Raw genomic sequence first — 23,691 nt, 5'->3', positions numbered from 1 at the left:
CTTTTGCTCTAAAGAATTTCAGCTAATTGTATTTTTTTAAATTTATAGCAGGTTTACTGATATTATAAAGAAAACACACCACTAAATGACATTTGTATTGCTTCTTACTGAATCTTTTATCGAATGGTTTTTTTTTTTTTTTTTTTTTTTTTTACACGACGTGTATACGGTCCGCACCAAAATGAAGATTTGGATTGAGGTATATATGCATATATTCTATATATATATATATATAGAGAGAGAGAGAGAGAGCGCTGTTAGTTACCTGGTTAAATAAAGAAATAATCCATTTTAAACATCATATGAAATTTTTCCGACTTTTGTTCGTGTGAAATTTTAGGTTTAATCCAAGTTTACATATGAATTTTTAACTTTACTTTCTAGTATTAATGCTATTTCGTACCAATTTTGATTTCACATTTTTCAAGCGTGCGATAAGCATCAAAACGAGAAACAGGGCAAATTCGGGAACATGGTCAATGTTTCAAATTGCTTATATCCTGGAAACGAATTTATAAGCAAATGCAACTAAAATTTTTATTCTCTTGTACGAGCTAGAGATACGCATTCTAGATTTTTTACAATCTCATTTAAATCACATTTTTTCCATCTTTATTCAATGGTGGCTAGCAAAAATTAGAATAAAATTATATAGGGTTCACGCCTAGTCCGAGCACATAGCACGATAATGTTTTAGGCTTAATTTGTATGTCTTTATGTTACTGATTAAAGCTAATTCTCAATTATAGCAACGTTAACGGGCATTCAAAAATTGTATTTAACATCTTCGCAAAGCCTGTGTATAAACACAGTTGTTAAAATATTGCAAAGCATTCTTATAAAACATACTTAAAGGTAGTTTTAAACGTTTTTAGAAATTACAAACGAATTGTGCGAAACAAAGCTGGCATCACTTAAAAGCCACTAATTTCTTAAATTTGAAATTGGTGTAAAAATGGTTTATGTCTAGTAATATACTCTGAAGTTATTGAAAAGAAACCTTAAGATCCCGATTAATTTAAATCTAATTAAATTTATGGAAACTCTTTTTTAGTAAGTACCAAGTAGTAACTATATACTAAATTTAATAGCCCTATGTTCAATTGCTTGTCTCGTAGAAAATTTTGTATGACTTTCATATTGCCTTACGCAATTCACAGATAGTATCCAGGGTATAAATCTTTAATAATCTGACTTCTCATTTGTTTTTATGATCTAAAGAGATGACTGAGTTCAAAGTCTGATAAATATCTCAACTACTCTCACAAAGATTCTAAACTTTCACACTACATTGTGAAAATAAATTTAACTTCCCCGAGGTTAGGCATTTCTTTAGACCAAGGTATTAAGCTTCCATGTCCTAATAAAACCTAGAAATTTTCTAATAAAAAAAACTTGACTCTAATATATGCATATTTGATATCAAATTTAATAATGCCACTAGAATAATAACAGTTCTTCTGCGTTCTTTTTACATCATGGGAAGATTTTTCTAAACAACTTCAGAAAGGCTTTTTCTTTCTTCAAGCTAATTCTATGATATCAAGTAAACCTTACTTTAAGCGATTGCTGTATGTAACCTTATCATCTGGAAACCTGATAAGTAAAACCTCGTGCTCAAAAGCGTGCTGCTAAAAATACCTTATCAACTTGTCTTATCCGGCTTTCTAATTTCCTTGCTCCCATAAATAACTTTTTAAAATAGCTAGAACATTTTAATTCTTAAATATTAAACATTTTTCCATTTTACAATCTCTATACATATCTATCTTTATATTATAATTCTTCACATTTTTGTGCCTTAAGAATTAAGGCACAAATTTTAAATCCCATATAGCATCAGATCTTCAGAACTGAATCTAAAATCATTTTAACCTGAATATTTAAGCAATTTTAAGAGAAAATATAAATAATTACGCAAATAACTATCGAATAATAATGTCATAATGAATAATTATATTTAAATGAAAGATACTCTGGTTCTTTCCAGAAATGACAATAGTACCATTTTATCAACCGGCAAAAGCATATTCGAGTCTCACTTAGATTTATTTTCAAAAGAAGCAAATTTCTTTTACTGACTTATAAAGAGCGAAACAAAAAATGCACGCTTAATCTCTTCGAGTCTCATTTGGAGCCATCAGTTACCGATTTTAAGAAAAAAAAAAACAGACCTTAAGATTATAAGGTGAAAAAAATCGTTAAAATAAAATTCGTTTGTACACTGATAAAAATGATTTCAAAACTTTTAAATTAAAATTTATTTTAACTAATAGTCTTAAAGAAATTACCAAAACTTTTCGCTTCGAAACTGCAGAATTCAAGAATATTTACTTAGAAGGTATATTCTTCGCCTAAGTTATGAAACATTCCTGACAATGATACGAAAAAACGATGGAAGTGGTTAAAAATGCGTCATTGTGTTAAAAAGGAGTAAAACAGTAAAAAACACATGGCATGTCAGATAATGGTGTTTTTTCTCCAAAGAAACAATTATTAATGGATAAAGAAGGTGCTCCCTATGCGAAGACGAGTCAATTTTACGTCAATCTCTCACATAGAAAAGACAGGCTACAAATCAACAGAGGTTTTAATCGAATGAAGCTTATAATCGACCTGTTGATTATAGGTTTCCCAAAATAATTATTGAATGGAACCAGACAATGCTGACTAGGCAACAGAATGTACAAAAGTTCTTTGCTGAAACAATTCTTATTTGCCATCTTTGTTCACTAATTCATTTCCAAAAACGCCAACATGATTCGGAACTCAACAGAAAATTTTATTATATAATTATATTATTCTTATTGTGAAGGTTACATAAAAAGGATTGAATATCAACTGTATTTGAACCGTCTATATAAACCAGTGCATAGGGATGATAATGATTACGAAGAAAATTAAAAAAATTATTGGTAAAAAATCTGAGCTGCCAACTTTGTCAAAGCCAAAAAAATCAATATCCAAGAAAGAAAACTGGTATATCTCAAGGTGGAAAGGCCAGGGGGTCAATAATTCGTAAGAAGCTTAGATTCGAATTATAAATCCTGTTTTCACTCCTGTCACTGAAAGGCAGAATGTGGAAGGAACGAGCATTGTAAGGTCTGCTGAGGAAAATAGGAAGCGTCATCCGAGAAACTGGATGTTGAGGAACACAAAATGTTCGAAAATAATATTGAAAATTACTTTCTGTATAAATCAATTGACAACTGAGGCCAATTAACAAAGGCTTTCTATAAATGAAGTGTGTAAAACGCCAGAGCAAATTCTCAAAACTGATAGTGAGTGGTACCCAATCTGCGTAAAACAGAAGGGCGGGCAGATCCGTGTACTATGCTTGCATATTCAATGCGAGATAAAATAGCAGCATTGTAGATGTGAAGGAGAGATGCGTGATTGACATTCCAAAACGTGCAAGAGGGCACGGTGAGAACATTTATAGATTTTGCACACTTCTTGAGCAGCTGCAAGATATACAGAAGAAAAGTGAGCTTTCTATCGAAAACCATTTCTAAAAACCATATTTCGTCAATTACAGGTATAGCAATAGTTCGTGTGGAAAGGATGGATTCAAAGTGAATGTTCTGTTTTCTACAGAAGTAGACACTTATTCTTTTCAGCAAAAAGTTTGTATTCATTCTCATAATACTAATTGACCAATTTTTTTCTGCATTCTGCAGTTGCCCTTCATTTAAATGCATGTTACATCCTTGACAAGAGATCTGCAAGGCATCGACATGCAAAGTTCCATTGACAGATGGTGGCAAATGATTTAAAATTGCATTAAAATGAAAGATAAAAAGCGTACCAGTAAAGACACTCCTTTGCAAAACATCATCTTGAATAAAAAAATCAGAATAGAATTTCCCGGATGTGATCGAAAGGTACGAGGTGACAAAAACATTTGAAAGTTTCCCTTTTAATCCTAAGTTAGGAATTATTTAAAATTCCATAACGCCATGTACAGACATTGTCTTCGTCTAAGAAAATTAGAAATGTAGTTACAAGTGCTCTTCACTATGTCATATCTTCATTTCACCATATCTGTTATGAAGTTTTGTTTCTAGAAACATTTATCTTTCGCAAAATATGTTTAGAAGCAAAATGTTGCCCAATTCTTTTTATCACTTTTGATATCCGAGGTCTTTATGATATTGCGAACAGCTCCTTAACTGTTCGTTTCACTTTTCATCCTAAAGTTCTTTAACCTTATTTTTATCTGTCCAACCAAGGGTAATAGAAAAACCTCCCACTATCCAAAATTAATAACCATTTCATATATAATATGACATTTATAAGCATTTTTTAAATTCATTTATAAAATTTAATTCTGTTTACTTGAAATAATGCACCGTTATTCATCCGGTAGCTCTTATTTTTTATAAAATAAACAAAACAGTTTACACACCTGTAAAGATTTACATTTAACATATAGTTATAGAAAAATACCAAAAGGTTTAGGCATCAAAATATAGTTTTCTTTGTATTAAAATTACTATCTAAAAATAATAGTTCGAAAAATCATTCTTTATTCGCAACCATTTGTTCTATATATTTTAACATCAAGAATAATTTAAAAATGCTATAGAATGAATAAATGGGTAAGGCTGTCGATTATGTCAAAAATTTTCTTTTATCCTTCAATAATCAAAGGAGAAAAGAAGTCAATAGAAACGAAATAAAATGATAAAATTATAAGCGATTTATAATTTTGTCGAGAGATAAATTATTTATTACTTTCGATCAAATGAAGCATATGTTAATTTGAAGTTTCTAAAATTAAGATAACTTGAATTTCCCGAAAGAATATTGAAGGCCACGAATTATGCAGAAAGGGAGTAACTGAAGGAAGTTACGTCAGAAAGTACGTGTAAAAACATTGTATGGGAAGAGATGTTAGTCGAAAAAGTGAGTCTGCTGATTTCACATGCTATTATTGCCTACAAAATTTTATTTACTTTTTTTTAGTTTCCGTTTGCGATCTTTTCTTAGAAAAGATTTCTAAATGCGGATGAAAGTTGAACTTGTGTCTTTGTTTATAGGTGATTGGGAGCATAAAGGTGAAAATATACCTCGACTTCTCATGATGATGAATTCAGAAAATTAAGAAACCCACCAAAAAGGTAAAAATAATTTCTATATTTTGATTTTCTTTTGTTACTTTTTAAAATTAATTTTATTTATACTGAAAATTAGTTGACTTAATTGATTAGTTGATTTGAATTATCTTCAACATTTTGTGAGGAATGTGCGTGATATTTATAAAAAGTTTTATCGCACTTAGTTAAAGGCATCCACAACATTTATGTTTTGATTCGGCTTGGTTTTATATCTCAAGAATCAATTGGCCTTGTTGCCCCAAACACTACCTCTAAAAGTAAGATAAACTAGTCTATACTAGGAGTCTATAAGTAAAGATAAACTATTGTTAAAAAGTGCATCGATAAAATCTGAAACATAAAAAGAATATGTCAAATAATATTTAGCACGCTTCAATGTTTTAAAATCCAAATATTTTCGCGCATCATGAAATGACGTTCAGTAAAACATGATAGAAACTTATATCATGAAATACAAACGCTCAGTACATTTAAAAACAGCAAGTTCAAATTATATTTGTCTCATGAATTAATGCTTGTTTGCATTTCCATGTGATTCAACTTTGAAAGACTTAGTTTCTATTAAGATATGTCACGTTAGCAAATATTATCTAAATGAGTTAAATTGGAAAGAAGTTTATGGAAAATTTTAAATACATTTCTGTCTTTATAACAATATAGTGTATATTATATATACAAGATTACTAAAAAAACACTGGTTTTAATTTTAATTCTTTAAAAAATTTAGAAATTTTTCTGAAACCATGCCGTGTTCAAATGGTTAAAAAATTTTATAAAATCGATTAAAAGTAGCAAATGAATAATGTTTTTAGGAACAGTATTTCAATGACTATAAGCTTTTTTTTTTTTTGTAAAAATGTATATGTTACGGCCAAAGCCCGAAATGCGGCCAGTTCGCGAATTGGCCGGCCAATTCGCGAACTGGCCAAGAGGTTTGGCCAAAGTCCGAAATACTTGCAATTAATGTTGTATTTTCTACTTTGGCTGGCCATTTCGCGAAGTGGCCGGGCATCCTTGGCCAAAGCCCGATGTGATAATCTATACGTATAAATACAGCTCAATGTATGTTTGTGCGCGCGCGCGCGCGTGTGTGTGTGTGTGTGTATGTGTGTGTGTGTTGGCGCTCTACAGTCCAAACCGTTTGACAAACAGTTATCAAATATGGCATATATATACCTTGGAGGTCAAAAATGTGCACCCTGCAGCGATTTTTTAAAATTTTTAATTAGAATTTTAATTAGAAAGTAAGCGTAATTTCGGCGTTTTGTCGCTATAACCAGAAAATATTACAGCACAAAATCGATTTTTGCATCAAATTAAAGCTTTTTTTTAATTAAAGCTTAAAATTTAATTTATAAATTATGCTTAGATTAAATTATGTTAAAATTTAATCTGAACGATCACGTCAAATTAAAAAAAAATATCTTTTATCAACGTGTTACCATCACATTGATAGAAGTTTAAATTAAAAAATAAATCAACTATTATTGCAAATTTAATAAACAAAATTGTAATTTTCTGCAGGTGTCTGTATAAAATGAAAAAAAAAAGTGAAATAAGATATTTTCTGAAAAGTAAAAGGAGGAAAAGTTTTCTATGAGCTTTGACAATACCTATATTATTAATTCAATAAAACCATTTAATTTAAGGCAAACATAGTTTAATATACTTAGGATAATCATTCTAATCAGCGACCATCAGCTAATTTGGGGCATACACTTGCTAACAAAATGGTCTAAATTAACTAAATAATTATATTTAATATAACTTTAGTCAATAAATGCTCCGATGAATCAGGAATTTTAAATTTTTACATAGGTCCTCTGCCCTTTGAATTATATTTAACAAAATATTCTTGAGACACCAATATTTTTAATAAAAATTGTTGAACTCCAACCAACTAAATCAATCACTAAAACTGACTGATTTATGAAATTTCAATATCTCACTTCTATAAAAACTGGTGATTTTAGACCACTTCACCGACTGTCTCAATGAAGATACGCTAATCCTCTGCAGGGTTTCTAGACAGTGATTGGTGATTATAAAAATGATGCATAAAAACTTCATAAATCGGTCAGTTTTCACTGCTGAACGACTCTGATTTCAATTTTCATATTAAAAAAAAAGACATGGTTAGTTTTAATATAAAAAGCTTTTATATTGATTGCAGTTTAACATTTCCACTTTAGTTTAAAGTAGAAATTTTATGGATACTGACAGAACATTAGGTAAAGTAGTACAATGAAACAGAACTGTTTAAGACCTACATAAAAGTACGACTGAATCATAACTACCAAAATATGAATCTCAAAAATATTTTGCAGAAAAAGCTACTAAGAGAGCAATTTACATTAATTGAAAATTTTAGCGATCATTAATACTGGTGAACCGGCTGGTAGCCAAAGGCGACTAGTGGTAAATAAATATAATGACATTCATGTATAAAATATAAATAAGGACATGTTGTAGGTGAAATTCGACAGATGGCGCCAACAAAGAAATGTCTTTAAATGATATTAATAACAAAACTATTTGTCCTTCATATTTGTTTTAATTAGCCCTTATTTTTGTTATTTGCCTTTGCAAAACATTTCATATTTTTTCAAGCGACATTTCGGGAGACAATGTGGTCTGGGATGTTTAACATTAGGTCCATGGAGCAGAAAAAGACTAAGGATCACCCTTAAAGGTAATTGAAAACTGAATACTCATTTTGCCTTTGTATTTATACACGATACGCAACGCTTTTGCTCAAGATATAATTATTTCATTTTGAAGGGCGCAAATCTAATCTTCACGCTATCACGTTGTTAAAGTATACACGTTCACTGAATAATTTCTATTATGGCTTTAATATGAGAACAGAATAACACGAGATCATATTTTTATATATTACAAGCTTATTTTTAACTCAGAGGTGTCACTTATATTTGGACTCGTTTCTGAAACAATTGTACTTAAAAAAAAAACAGTACACAGAAGTACTCATTTTTAAATACTTCATTTTTAACAGGGTGTAAAACAATGTGTTCTTGATTCCTTTCTTTCTACTTTGGCCGATCTTCCCCAGCCATTTCGCGAACTGGCCGGCCAAAGCCCGAAATCAAGAAAAGATCGGACATTGGCCGGTAAGTTTACAGCAACGTTGGCCAGATCGCGAATTGGCCGGCCAATTCGCGATCTGGCCGATTTCGGGCTTTGGCCGTAACATATATAATGAATAAAATATTTCCTATAAATTTAATTAGACGATTATAATATTTCATCGGTATTTCAAAACAACTAGATATGTTTAATCAAGCATATTGAATGATTTATTATAAATTCATTGAGCAAAAATTTATATTTTGGGTTGTATTTTAGTTGTCTACATAGTAGTGAGTATAATACCAGGCTATATAGACGAATAAAATATACTTCTTCCAACACATACTTATTAAAAAATGACAGCACTACAGAAACAGTAGTGGAAATACAGATATAAAAGAAATGACATCTATTAAGGTTTTGAGATTAAAACCCATCAGAATAACCAGATTATCCAGGGATAAGAAGAGATACCTGGTTTTGCCGGGTTCAGACACTCGTATAACTGGTTATCCTGGGGTTTAGACACTACAAAGAAGATATGCCACTGAGGAGAAAAGCTTCGTTAAATTTGATGGAGGAAGCAAATTCCATGTTATGCGACGATTTCATGAGATTATGAATAAATATTTATTACATTGACATGATTCTTTTGAACAGTCATTTTTATTCAAATCTGCTCATAAAAATAGAGCATTTCAAGTCTGCAAGCAAAAATTAGCAGATGTAAAAAAATTAAATTAAACCAAAAATAAAAGCATCAATTTTAGAAATTACCATCAAGATTTACTGGCAAATATTTTCTAAGACTCATTAAAGAAGCAAAATTGATTGTAATTTCATTACTGAAAGCTCGTAAATATTGTGAAGTTTGCTTATCACAAAAAAGAGAAGATTCATTTTTTTTTTTCAGTTGAGAACTATCGTGTGGCTATATGTATTGACCATTTCAACAATTAAATTTCATTTCACAATTTAATTAAATGTATTACTTTATTGAACTAAACATGATCATAATTTTTTTTTGTATACCATTTTGTTTTTCATCTTGCTGAAATGATTCTATCTTCATACCATAAAAAATTGTTTTTGTCAATATGGGTCAAATTTTTACTTTTCCGAATGATGCAAATGGATTAATATTGTATTCATTTTATCCAAAGTAGATGGACAATTAAATACATATCTTTAAAATGACGATCAGAAATTCATCAATTTTCGCCCTTCGTTTCTTTTGCATATTATAAATATTTAAGAGTAGAACTCTTCACTAGATATTTTTGCGAAAGTTTCTCCCCTCAAATATGTTATCCCTTTATTATCTGTCCTTGAACAATGAGCATATATATTGAATGATAAAGTTTACAAGTTCCTAAATTTTACCCCCTCATCATTTTAGGAGAAATATTGTTTTGAATTGTTTTAACTTATTGCTAAAAGTGTTTCTCACATTTTGTCGCTTTATTCATCGAACAATGGCTTTAGCTTTCTTGAATATCGCATATTTATTTTTTGTAGAAGCTATTAAAGACATTATTTCATTTTTATTCCGCTTTTTATAAGCTTCAGCATATTTTCCGTTCCATCACGGCTTCTACTGTTTAGGAGATTTGCCCAATATTTTAAGTATAGATTTTTCAGCAGCTGACAGAATGATTAGCAACAGCTTCAGAAGCCATATCAATGACTCATTTGGGTCATATCTGGATGCAGTTCTGAGTAAATAGTGAAATATTGCCATTTGGCTATGTCAAATACAAAACGTTGAAGTCCCCCATGAATTCCCACGGAATTGTTAAAATCCTTCAATGTAACGGGATGTGATCGCTTTTGTATAAATCTTCCGCCACTGTAATGTTCTATGTGGTTAAAATAAATAGTATACAAATTGCTAGATCTAATCTATTGCTATATCTAATCTATAGAATTTTCTATTTATATGATGAAACACGCTTTGGTTTCATCATTATAAATAACCGTAGATTATGGTCCGAAACCAGATTTTCTATCTGAAGGCCTGGTGAATTTATATCGCTGCTTCTCTAAAGACCGTAACCGTTCTTATCTCCCATAAAAATAAAATGAGTTGGGAATCAAACAACAAGTTTATCCAGTTCACTTTGAGGAACAGCTTGACTAACAGGTTGTGGTGCCGCATGGTGGTTGTCTTTTATTGTTTCAACGCATTTGTTAAGCTTGTGGCAACACCACCTTTTCCTATTATAAAAACTCGCACCAACATTTTCACAGCAGCAGGTTCCTAGAACATTTTTTTTTTAATATAAAGGTTGATTTTTAAGGTTTTATTAATAAACTTGTTTAAACTTTTGGCTTTTCCCACACACACGCATTGAACACGCTATAGCCACTTTACCTTAATTTTCACACCATAATAAGGTTAATAAATTGAAAGGATAGTTAGAAACATGTCAATATCTATTTAAATGGAAAGTACTTGAAGTGTAGTATAAAGTTAATTGTTTAAATGGAAATGGCTGCAAAAAAATTACACTAAGAAAACTACCCTGAGTCATTCCTTTTTGAATAAAATATTGCGACAGTTGGTGTCCCATTTTTACTAAAAAATTTTTAAGTTTCAAAAAAATTCTAAATGAATATGGATAAATACTTCAAAGATTACAATCAGAAATCATAAATAATTCCAAACAGCCAAGCACGATCGTAAAGTTTTTCAATACAAAAAAATACCATGGTGTGTTCTCTGCAAATGAATGCATTTCGAATTTCTACTCGAATGTGAGCAAATTATCTATTGTACAACATCCCTGTCTTAATTCACTTTGAAAAGGTTTAAATAAATTATCAGCTTCCTAAAAACATATTACATTCTTGTTGACCCTCTTTTCAAGAATTTTACTAAGACAAATAGTGTATACATTCAGGCGGTAGTTGCATGATTTGGTACTTTCTAATTTAATGGTCCAACAGTAAGGTTTGACTAAACGTCGCCAATCAAACCGTAAAACTTTAACACATTTAAATATCCATACATATAAGATCGGTCATGAAATGATATATAACCTACTTCCGAAAAACAACACGCAAGTTAATAAAGTGATATAAAAAAGTAATAAAAATCGTTTAAAACATTATTAAGTCAAAAAATACCACTTTAATTCCAATATCAATACAAAAAATGAAAAGAAAAATTACTGCAGTAATCTTAAAATATTTCTTTAAGCACTCTTTATAGGCAGGATTATTTAATGTCGTGGGATAAAAGATTTTTAAAATACCCCATCAAAATGGGCTATTTTTTTAATTCCCTCTTAGAGGTAAGTTTATCTCCAGAGTAGGGTTTTAAAACAGCGGTTGCTCTTGCTATTCAACTGAACTAGTTACTTCAATAGTTTCATTCGGGTAATTTCAAATATTTCAATTCAATAGCTTCATTTTATATCATCAGCTAGAGATGACCCGGTGTTGTCATTTATATTATTTTAAATATCCTCTACTAGCACAAATTCAAAGACTGAGGAAACTGGTTTCATGAGTAATCTTGAGGTGATTTGATATATCTATTGATTTAGAAGATTTATAGATCATCACAGAAGTAGAAACTTGCAAAGGCGAGATTAGATATTTGTTCTGAATTTGATTAACTTTGATGTTCACTTGTAGATTTGAATTACTTTTTGAATTTTTTTTTATTTGAAATTAGTTTAAAATCAGACAAATCCAGAGAATTTGAGGCAATATCACAAGCTGGATTGAATTGATTTGAGTTTTTTTGACGCTAGAGTCACATTTGGCTAACCTGCGCCATGCAGATGGTAAAATAAATTCAGGGGTAAAATACAAGTTCAGATAATAAATATCATGGAATATAAAATCAGATAGAATTACATCACAAGCTGGAATAGACGCATGTTCAGAGTTGCAGATGATTTAGATATATTGGAAATAAAATATATTTGATAAATTAGAAATAAAATGTATTTTAAGGCTTATAAGAGTTTTTTCTAAAGCAATAAAATAGTTTGGTATGTCTGGATAGTTTTTTTACTTAACTTTAGCCTCAGTAACGGAAGCATAGCTCTTGCCTGCAGGAGTTTCGGATCAGATACATTCGGCATAAGACCTGTTTTTTTATTATTTTTAATGCTGATTACCTTTATTTTAAATTATCAAGATGAAATATTCATATAATATGAAGTGTGTATCTCTTTACAATTCGCACGCTTTTTTGAAAAGGTATACTGAGTATATTTTCTCAGAGTTACATTGAGCAACTTCTGTACAGGGGGATGCAAGTCAATATTTCGCAGAAGGATGTTTCTTAATGATTAAAGTTGATACTTAAAACAACGAAACAAGTTCAGAAGATAAAGGACATAAGCATGAGTGGTATAAGAAACATAAGCTTGAAACCAAAAATGCACATGCAATATGGCAGATTAAAGGATGTAATAAAATGCTTGGTATTTAGCAGATGACATCTCCCTGTATAGAAATACGCCATACATGGCTCATATCCCGCGCTTGGTCATCTTTTTGATAATTTCACATCATTAATATTGTCAGTAATGCCTTTATCAAAAAACAGAATGGAATGTTTCATTGGAGAGGAAGTTTCTTTAGAAAGAAAAAGTTTGGAAAATGAGCTTGTGTTAAAGGGATAGAAAATACGACTACTACCTACTTACAAAACTGGCCTACTACGTCATCGTCTAGACATTTCTAGTCTCGGTGCTTACCATAGTACTTAATGGAATCCATTAAGTACTATGGTAATTAGTACTTAATGGATTCCATTAAGTACTAATTACCATAGTACTTAATGGAATAGTACAGATTTACTCCTGGGGGCAGTGACTGCCCTTAGAATGTGACATCTTCACTTGATTACTAATAAACTAAGGTGGCTAGATATCAGCCCAATATACTATGGACCGCAGTGCACCAGCCCCACAAGGCCAACACTTAGAGATTTAGGCATCCCTCAAAACTAAGAAGCGAACAGAATGACTACAGTTCCTTATGGAGAGCTCCCTAGCTTTCCCCGAGGGATGGAAAGACAATATGTATAAATGACAGTGGAGAGCAATCTTATTGTGAGTAAAGATCCATGGGAAAGGAACTCTCGTATTCATTTATAGAAAGTAATTCCATGGATTTAATGGCTCTTTTCTGGATTTAAGGATCGACATTATGATAATATGCTGCCAGGATGATGGGAAACAGTGTTCGTGCCAAATTCCTTCAGAACTAGTAGATTATGTCAAGATGCATTGACAGATATTGTATCAGCAGGTAACCAATACTATCTGGGCCCGAAAATGATGTATGGATTTCTCAAGAGAGCCTCTTTTAGTTCGGTGAAGAAATGAAATCTGTAATATGATATGGAGAAGAATGAAAATGAAATTTTTGCTTTCCTGCTTTCGCTTTATTTTGTGAAATGGAAGCAAATAATTATTACTTCTTGTAGTTTGAATAAATTTTGAGGTAATGGAGTTAGAAATACCAATGCCTTTTAAAGATTAACTAGAATGCCATTTTTGTACAGAATTCATCTATTTGTAGATTTGAGTATACGACAGGATTTTTTTTTCACTCGCATAACTTTTTTTAATTAATGCATTTTTTATAGAGTTTCCATGATTCCCTGTAACTCCGCCTTTGTATTCTTCAAGTTGACCTCTACTCTTCCCTCTGTCTCATATTTGCTTCCCGGCAATATTCATTCCACCTTGCTTTCCTTTGTTTTTTAAAAGTATTAGAAATTTTAGGATTAGAGTGATCGGTTACAGAAATTAAAAGTTCAATTACATTTTTAAGAACTGTATCTATGTTATTGCTGGTAATCATTTCTTTAGTTATATTAGCTATGGATTGAAGTTCCAACCAGATGGCTGCTTTAAAATTATATTTCAATGCACGATGAACATAAGGAGTTTGTCTATTATCAGATATAACTAACAGAAAATTATTGGTATTGTGTTAACATTGTGTACAAGGAGAGAACGATAATGCAATATGCATTATGTACACTTATACAAGATCAAATGTGTAAAAAGTTCTGGTAGGCTGATGACAGTATATACTCGTCTTATGCAAGCAAATATTATAATCGTTTAACATTTTTTTTAATCTGCAAGCATTTTTTAAATTTTTAATGCAAATTAATGCGCTTGCATTCATTAATTTACTATATGACTGTACCAATATTACCTTATATTGGGCTATTACTGTATCATCAAGGATTATGAAAGGCTCGGGAAGTTGATATACGAGATTATTCAGACTATTTCAATCAACAGGTATATCTGGTGGTGCATATAGACAGCAGGATGTAGTTAAAAAAATGATTATGAATTTGAATTGCCATTGCTTGCAATGATGTTTTTAATGGAGATGAATTTGAGAAAAGCAAAGCTACTCTCCCCGAAGATCTGTTGTCAATAACACTTTTTGTACGAGATCATAATGCTTTAATGATCATTGTTATTATTGGGTTTACTGGCATAAGAGCCATGTTTAGCCATACTGCACCAAGCACGTAGTCTAAAATTATGCTAAATATACAGTACCTAAAATCAAAGTATTCGATTCGTGAATAGTGAAGTCTCATGAAGCAGAGAATAAATAGATAAAATTCAAGAATTTAAAATCAGCAGAAGTGATTCATAAACACTTCAAGTGAAAAAATGAGAAATAATAATTCTTTTCAAAAGCTGTCATACATACACTCATACACAAAAAGATAAAATGTATTATCTTTTCATATGGAAAAGAATGGAAATGGATGTAGGAAAAGAAGGTGAATAGTTTTATAAAATTGAAAATATTGCCGCATTGAAAAGAGGCAGTCGACTCTCCATGGCCGAAGGTAATAGCACTGATCTCATAATCAAGAGATTGTAAGTTCGAATCCCGCTAGATACAATGCGATTCACAGTTTGTAAATATTTAATTCCTTGATTTTATGTTTCCCTTTATTTCATGTTCCAGAAGATATTCTGGACATTTCTTTAGTTTACCAGACAAGTGTTCTGGACTTTTCTTACTGTCTCCAGAAAAGTATTCTGGAACTTTCCCTGCTAGTATAAAAGGAGAAGATTTGTCAGTCACTGTGTTCTCAGTTCAGAGTCGAGTTAATAAATTGGTTTAGCTCTACTTCTTGTGTGTGTCATTGCTAGAGTATCTACGTGACAATATTTGGATGGTATATTTCACCCACTAAGTCTGATAAAGCTAAGGAAGATAAATTAAAAAAGCGAAATCGGTAAGAAATAAAAGAGGAACAATCAGTTAAAAAGCGTTTAATGCTAAAAACGACATTATACTGCGGAACATATCGGCTCCCATCTCCAAAAATGAAGTATTTATGCGTGAAACGTGTATATTGTTTTTCGCGCAAGATCCATTTTTGGCCATTCTGCACCAAATGTATGCTTTAATCTCATATCAGACTATAAAATATGGAAATCAATTTTTATAAAAAAACATAAGTTCAAGTAAAAAATTTACAATTTTTATGAATTAACAAAAAGTAATAAAAATCGAATATAATAATTTGTATTGCGCAAAACAATTACGCAAAAAGATAAAAATGGCTGTTTTAAAAGTACAGTCACAAACAAAAAATGAAAAAAAAAGCTGTAGATATAATTAAAAAAAAATGAATAGCCTTTAAAAATTTTAAAATATTTGGATGGTGTGTTTCAGTAATCAATTCTTAAAGTTCAGATTTGACGAGAGGAAAAATTTACAACAATGAACATTAAAATTAGTAAATTCATTTAAAATATGTTTAACACCTAAAATCAATATAACAAGTGGAACACATTGTCACTCTGCCACTGAAAAGAAGAAGTATAGCGAGTATGCCCTATACTGTAGCGAGTTAGTTTGACATCAATATCTTGTGTAGGGTGAAAAGACCACAAAACAATTGCGAGTTTAGTAGAATGCAATTTGTTGTGGATCTGCAAATCCCATGATCCCAGCCAAGTAAAATAAAGAGCGAATAAGTAAAGGGCCTTTTAGCGTCGGAATATGCAAGTGAATGTGACAGAAAGGATGATGCAGATTTATTAGCAAAATCTGTACTTTCATTGCCGGAAATATTTACATGCTCCCGAACCCATCAAAAAATGGCATTGAAATCCCTATTTTGTAATGTAAAAAAAAAAATTGGATGGAAATTGGGTACATCTCATTGTGATAATGAGAAACTGTCTCCAAACCACTTATGCTGTCAGTATAAACGATGAAATTAAGCTGAGTAGAAAGCGAGATCTACTAATGAGCTTAGAAAATTGCTACTAACTCAGCCTAAACGCAGAGCTACAGTTGTGAAGATGGCGACTCAGTGCATCAGATGGGGTTAATAACACAACCAACATGTACATCTGATTTCGAGCTATATACTGGTGTAAAAGAAAAATACCGACAGAGATAATAAAACAGTTGTCAGAAAATAATAGAACTAGTTGAAGATTTATCGAAGCGTAAGGATTCAGAAAAGAAAAATGCAGTATATCTCAAGGAGGAAAGGAATAAAAAAAATCAACTTAATAGCAATATCATAAGAGTTCGAATCATGCAAGAAACTTGACTCTCCCAAAAAGGAAGGGCGTGAGAGGGTCGTGAATCAAATTCTTCGAATACTAACAGGAAGAACGTGCTAATGCTTTAATTGAAATTGTATCTCTAGGCTCTATATAGATTTCTTGAATATTTATGAAAAGTTCGTGTATATAGATTATGTTCTTAAGATCAGAAATCTTAATTCTCCGACAATTCCAAGAGACATGATTTTCCATGCTTAAACAATGAAAAAGCTGAACACCTCGCTTAAGACTTGCCTGAGGAAAGAAAGCAATGAAGAGTTTGTTTCACTAGCTGAGGGCAAAATAACATCTGATACAGATAAATAAGTATGAATAACTGATTGAACATTTTGTACGTCCTCTGCTGCTTTATTCGATTTTTTAAAGTCTAATTATTGGATGATTTGGCTACTTTTTACAATCTTTTCTTAAAGAAGCTAGATGGGCTCTTTTTGCTGCTATGCCCTTCTTGATGATTCAGATTCTTCGTTATTTGTTGCTTCAATTGACTGTTTCTGCTTAGACAGTTATTTGATTACGAATTGTTGGATGGATGGATATGGATATTTCCTGACAAGATTCTTTCCTAGGACGGAAAAAGGTTTCTCAAGATGATAAAAGGTTATATTATTTAGTCTAACTATTAGTTTAATAAAATTCCTCTTAAAAGCTTGTAAATTTGCAATAAAGTACAAGTATAATAGTAAATTTGGATTTCATTAAAAATGCCGATTTTTTTTCAAGAACAAATGAATTAGCATGAGGCATTTCTCCTAGTATAAGAGACAAATTAAAATCAGCTAAGAAGTTGATACGGTCTCTACAAAAATCAGGATATTTAATTAAAATTCTGCGTGTGGTTGAGAGGGGAGGGAACATTGAACCACAAATAGCTGGAGATACACCAAATAGTAAATATCCGTATGTTAGATGAGAGTGGTCGATGCGCAGTAGAGTTAATCTTTCAACTGGAAGTAGATGATTTTAAGTCCAAGGAGTAATACCGTGTTTTATTTAGTGAAGTTTAGTATCTACTTCTTGATTCCAGTCATTTTGACAAAAACTGATATAGTTGATATTTCTCTGATTAGGAATAGACTGGGAACGATATGCAACAGCAGATTTAGCTGCGGTGCCTGCCTGTTCATTAATCTTAAGAATCGTCTCTATAAAAGGAGCCAGGGTAAAAAAAAACAATTTGGCTCCCTAAATTTTTTGTAAAGTAAAAAAAAATTAAAACATTACTATTATCATTTTTTATTGTGTGATTTTGCTTTTTCTAATAATTACTTCAGGAAAATTGCAATTTCTTTTTCGATGCTTAGCATAGCATGTACATATAAACATTATACATGCATGCTTGACCGAAGACAATTCATTAATTTTAATTTACTGAAAGAGCGTTCAGCATTTATTATGGTGACTGGCAATGTAAAGTAAAGTTTTAACGCAGTTAAGACATTTAGAAATAAACAATTATTATTAATTAATATATATTGCAATATGTGTTAAGCGTCCCCATTTACATCCCTTTCATCCAAAAGCAAATGGAATAGGTTTTCATCTACATCGTTATTATAAAACGTTAAAAGGTTTTTGTAACCTTTTTCTAATAAATGTTTAAGTTTTTAGATCAGTGATTAATTTGAAATGCTTTTAAATCTATCTCCTATCTGTACAAAGTCAAAAAATAACATTCGAATTCCTCAACCAAGTTTTCTATACTTTCATCTACCGTTTCGAAATATAATTTATTTCTTTTTCAAAAAGATTGAAATTACGTGCTATCGTTTTTGCTTAAAATGAGTTAAATTTTGGATTTCAGTTTTAATTTTATTGACTAAATTAAAAGCCGAGTCGAGAAAAATTGTTTTTTCTAGAATTAGTTTATTGATAACGCGAATTTCGTATAATATTTTAAACCATACTATTAAGCATAAAATAAATGTCTTTTCTTGTATTGAATCCAATATATTAACTTCAGATACCGCTGTATTATTGTTATTTGCATCAATAAATACTACTAAGGCATTATAAGTTCGTTCAAACAGTATATACACTGCTTTAACCTTATCTATTTTGGTTTCCCAACGAGCATCGCATAATAATTTAAGAGCAATATTTAAATGCTTTTGTATAATTATCCATCTTTTTGTAGACGCTGAAAATAAACAATATATACTTTGAATATCCCAAAAAAATTTGAATACATACTGCTGGAAGGGGATTACAAATTAATAAATTAAAAGTGTGTCTTAGGCAAGGCACATGAATTTCATGAGGCTTCAGAGCAATTATTCTAGACTGTACACCTTCATATTTCTCTTTCATGTTGCTACCGTTATCGTATGTCTGTCCACGACAATTCATATCTAAATCATGCTCATTTAATATTTCCAATAGAGCCTTTGATATCCCTTCTCCAGTCAAATCAATTAATTCAAAAAACTCTATAAATGACTCATTTATAAATCTTTTCTCTTCAAAATTTACATACCTAATCAAGACTGAAGTTTGTTTTTTATGGAAAATATCAGAAATAGAATCCATTTGGAATATTGTAATAAGTGGATGCTTTTGTATCATCATTAATTTTGTTAAGAACTTCATTTCCTAACGCCGGAATAATTTTTTTCTTGTGATGTATGTGCAAAATCATGTACATTTCGATTTTTGGAATTTTTTATTCTGCTTATGGGATCCATAAGCACGAAGTCTTACTTAATAATTGGACTAAACTTCAAAATTTCCATTATTGGGCTTTCATATTATTTCATGATTTCCTCGAAGTGGAAGATTATTACATGCTAAAAATAGAATCGCATCTACAATTCTTTGAAATAGTAATTTAAGTGGTTCCGTTTCCTTATTTATACTAACTTGATTTGTTTTATCAATAGTAGAAATATAAATTTACAGGGACGGTTGACTTTGAAATTGCCAAAAATTGACTAAAATATGGAAAAAAATTTCTATATATTAAGATTTTTCTCATATTACTGAATCTAATACAAAAAACCGCTAATGTCTAAGTTAATTATTAAAAAGTTATAAGCATTTTAAAAAATTTAAAGGGACTCAAATGTAAAATTTAAAGGGGCACAAAATGTAAACAAAGAGCTGTCATGATTTTTTTAACATTTTATTTTATTTTAGAATTAATAATTTTACATTTTCTTCACTGCTCGCCTTAGCTGTAACTGTTAACTGCACATTCTACTGTTTTGTTTACTTCTACCTCGTGTTTTACCGAGCGGGAATAGCGTTATTTTTACCAATCAACTATTTTGAATTTCGAAATTTTTTCAACTTTATTTGTTAGCTACTGCTTGCTTTTCCATATTATTTATCTAATCAAGGTTGTTTTTTGAACTTAGGATTTGCAAACAATATTAATAATTGTTTCATTTTTATTTACATACTTTTTCGATAATGGATACTATCAACAGGCGTTATCGAAAAATGAAAGGCAGACCTTCTAAGAGAAAACGTATGTGTTCCGCTAATATTAGCAAGAGATGGAATAAAAATGTTGCAGAGGATTCTGAAAATATAGTGTCTGTTGAAAATTCTGTTGCTATTGAAGAAGTATGTATAGATAAAAAGAAATCTTTTAGTGTTAGTGCTAAAAAATTAGGATTATTTCCAAACTTCTTCGTCCACTAGTAATGTTACAGAAAAAAATTCCTATATTATGATGAACAATGACATGTGGTCTTCTCTTTTATCAAATATAAGATGCAGTGAATGTAACATGTGCTCATTGGATGTTAAATCTAATGGTGAATATAGCTTTTCAACAAAAATAGAACTGAAATTTAAAGACTGCAATAAAATATTTAGCTCTATTTTTTCTAGTCCTCGAGAAAAAGACAGTAAATGCTTCGAAGCAAATAAAAAGCTTGTTGAAGATTTTCTAAAAATTGGGAAAGGGCATGCGGCTTTGGAAATTTTCTACATGGCTATTGGTATTCATGCAATGGACAAAAAGACATCTTCAAAATGTTTGCACCAGTTGTATGATGAAAAACAGACCTACAAAGATGACATTTTAGAAGTATCTAGGAAGATTGTTCGAAAAAAGCATCAGGAGTTATCTGCAGCTGAAGAAAATTTAGATGATGCGATTGACATAACAGTCTCATATGATGGGACATGGCAAAAGCGGGGACATTCATCACTGTATGGAATTGGTATCATTATAGATACTTTAACGGGACTTATTATTGATTATGAAATAATTTCGAAGTATTGTCCAGAATGCACAACTGCTAAAAGAGGCCTTGGAGAAAAAAGTTCTGAATTTTCCATATGGTACAAAACACACAAATCTGATTGCAGTAAAAACTATATGGGATCTTCAAATTCTATGGAGATCAAAGCTGCTGAAATTTTGTGGAAAAGGTCTATAAAAAAATTGTGGTATGCGATATGTGAGTGTCGTGTCAGATGGTGATGCCAAGACATACCAACATGTACCAGAATTAAATGTGTATGGTGAAGATGTAGAAATTACCAAAGAAGAATGCGTAAACCATGTGGCAAAGAGACTTGGTACGGGGCTTGGTAAAAAAATTAAAGAATGTCAAAGTAAAGGAATTACACTTGGTAGCCGTAAAGTGGGAAGTTTAAAAGAGAGCACCATATTAAAGCTAACAAACTATTATAGAAAAGCTATAAAAGAAAATGTCCCTGATGTCCAAAAAATGAAATCAGCAATATTTGCATCATTATTCCACTTCTCATCGACAGATAAAACACCTAAGCATAGTAAATGCCCTACTGGTTCTACTTCATGCTGTTTTTATCAGAGGGCTCTAGCTAACAATGAAGAGCCAAAATCACATTCCACAATGAAAACAAAATTATGCTGGAACTGGTGCTGGAAAAAATTCTACCGATATATCAAAGGCTTGCTAATAATGAATTGTTAGGGAGATGTGCTTCTGGAAAAACCCAAAATGCAAATGAAAGCATCCACAGTATTATTTGGAAAAACTGCCCCAAAGAAATTTTTGTTTCTAAAAAGAGATTGGAAATGGCAGTAATTACTTCTGTAGGGGAATATAATTTTGGCGGTTTCAATAATATTACTTTAGAACAGAGTGAATTTAATGCAGCATCTTTAGATATAGCCCAAAGACGTGACAAACGCCGTATAGCTCAAAGTGAAAATAGGAGTTGTGATATCCGGAAAAAGAAAAGAATTGAAAAAAAGATTGCTAAATCAATTAAAACCACAAAAAATATTAAAAAAGGGGAAAACATATGGTTCTGGAAAATTTTAATATTTTTATCTATTTTTTTTTTTGAATAAATTATTTTTTATTGCGTTAAATGAATTATGCCGTTCTTAAAAATCTCAATATGCCAAATTGATCTGTTTCATTTTAATATTTTTTTTCTCAAAAAAATATGCTTTGAACTGAAGAATAAGATATAAATATATCTGTTGTTCAATAAAATCAGCATTTAGTTGTATCAAAAAAGCAAATATTAAAGGTAAGTGTAAAAAATATTATTAAAATGCCTTTTTCTCAAAACTATATTTTATCAGTTTTGCGTGCCTTTAAAATGTTCCATGCGTCTTAATTTTTGAGTAAATTTTATGAAATTTCATATACAGAATCCTGACATGTACTGAAATAAATCTTGGTATCCATTTTACATTCCAGCTTCATTTAGATATTCAAAATAAAATTAACTTTTAACTAAGCCTAAAATTTTTATCCAAATCAAACACATATGAACAAAAAAACCTTTTTAAAAATCAAATTTTAAATGAAATGACAAAATAATACCTAAATGTATTTGAAATACCTTTATAAGTAGTAATAATGTAAAATAAAGTCAAAAATTAAAAAATTGAAACGTATGGAACATTTTTAAAAAATTACTTAATTTTTTTTAAAATTTTTAATTGAAAATATTTTTTGAAGGATATTTAGTATAATTACACTCCAGAGATTATGAGCAAAAAATTTCATAACTCTAAGTTTATTTTTAAGAAAAAAGTTATATAGAGTCCACTGTCCTCTTAACTTGATTTGTTTTATCAATAGTAGAAATATAAATTTGGTCGTTTCAGTAATTCTTTCCAAGCAATAAATGAATTAAGTGACAAATAGAACGCTCATAATCTTGAATTACAATTGACAACTTCCTCCAGTTATTATAGCCATCTATAATTCATGTAGTTTTTTTTTTATTATTATTATTATTTCTTTCGAAAATAATGTACGGCAAAAACAAAATACCGAATCATATGGTTTTGAATAAATCAACCAGCTGCGAACTGCATTTCACCATTTGTCACTTTTTTTAAAAGTAGTAAGTAGTGGAAAATCATCTAACTTCAGCATTCTTAGCAAAAACTCCTTTGTTTCGTACAAGTCTGTTTTTAAGACAAAACTATTTAAACTTATCAATTATAATGCTTGTTCATAAAACTTAATCATTTATATGCACTTGATCACATTTGTTATTGTCATTTGCGTTGTTATTTTCTGATTCAATCATATTTGTATAAACATGTGGTTTTTCAAAGATTTTCCCAGTTTCTACACTCTCAAAGCAAGATTGTGTGGTTTGGGCGAAACTTTCTTCGCCAGTTGAAGCTTGAATCGTAACTTCTGAAGTCGAAGCAATTTCATTGCCAGAATTATTTTGTAGAGAAGAAAACAGATTTTCTCATGACTTAAATTTTCGTTTTCCATTTTTTTCCCCCTTTTCTGCTAATTTTCTTTTTTGAAACCGAGTCTTGGCAACCAGAGAGATATATCCTTGGCATGGATATGATTAGATCTAAAAATATTAAGCATTTTAGAGTATGAATTATCAAAGAAATATATGCAGTTAGGTGAACTAAATGACCGTACTTCGTTTATAATAAGTTGCACACT

At 30.6% G+C, this 23,691-nt stretch overlaps 1 protein-coding gene across 2 annotated transcripts in view; it reads left to right on the top strand.

Moving 5' to 3' along the window:
• LOC129960057 (toll-like receptor 2) overlaps positions 1-23,691 on the top strand; it is a 45,487-nt gene that overhangs the window by 4,800 nt on the left and 16,996 nt on the right. Inside the window, exons 2-3 of one of the 2 annotated variants that reach the window (XM_056073108.1) lie at positions 5,043-5,123; positions 7,731-7,812. The gene's annotated coding sequence lies outside the window, so the exon portion shown is untranslated. The remainder of the gene's footprint in view (positions 1-5,042; positions 5,124-7,730; positions 7,813-23,691) is intronic. The other variant, XM_056073107.1, reaches the window with a different exon arrangement.

Source organism: Argiope bruennichi, chromosome X2 (genome assembly GCF_947563725.1).
Source record: "Argiope bruennichi chromosome X2, qqArgBrue1.1, whole genome shotgun sequence".
Lineage (NCBI taxonomy): Eukaryota > Metazoa > Arthropoda > Arachnida > Araneae > Araneidae > Argiope > Argiope bruennichi.
This window is presented reverse-complemented; position numbering and strand designations above follow the sequence as displayed.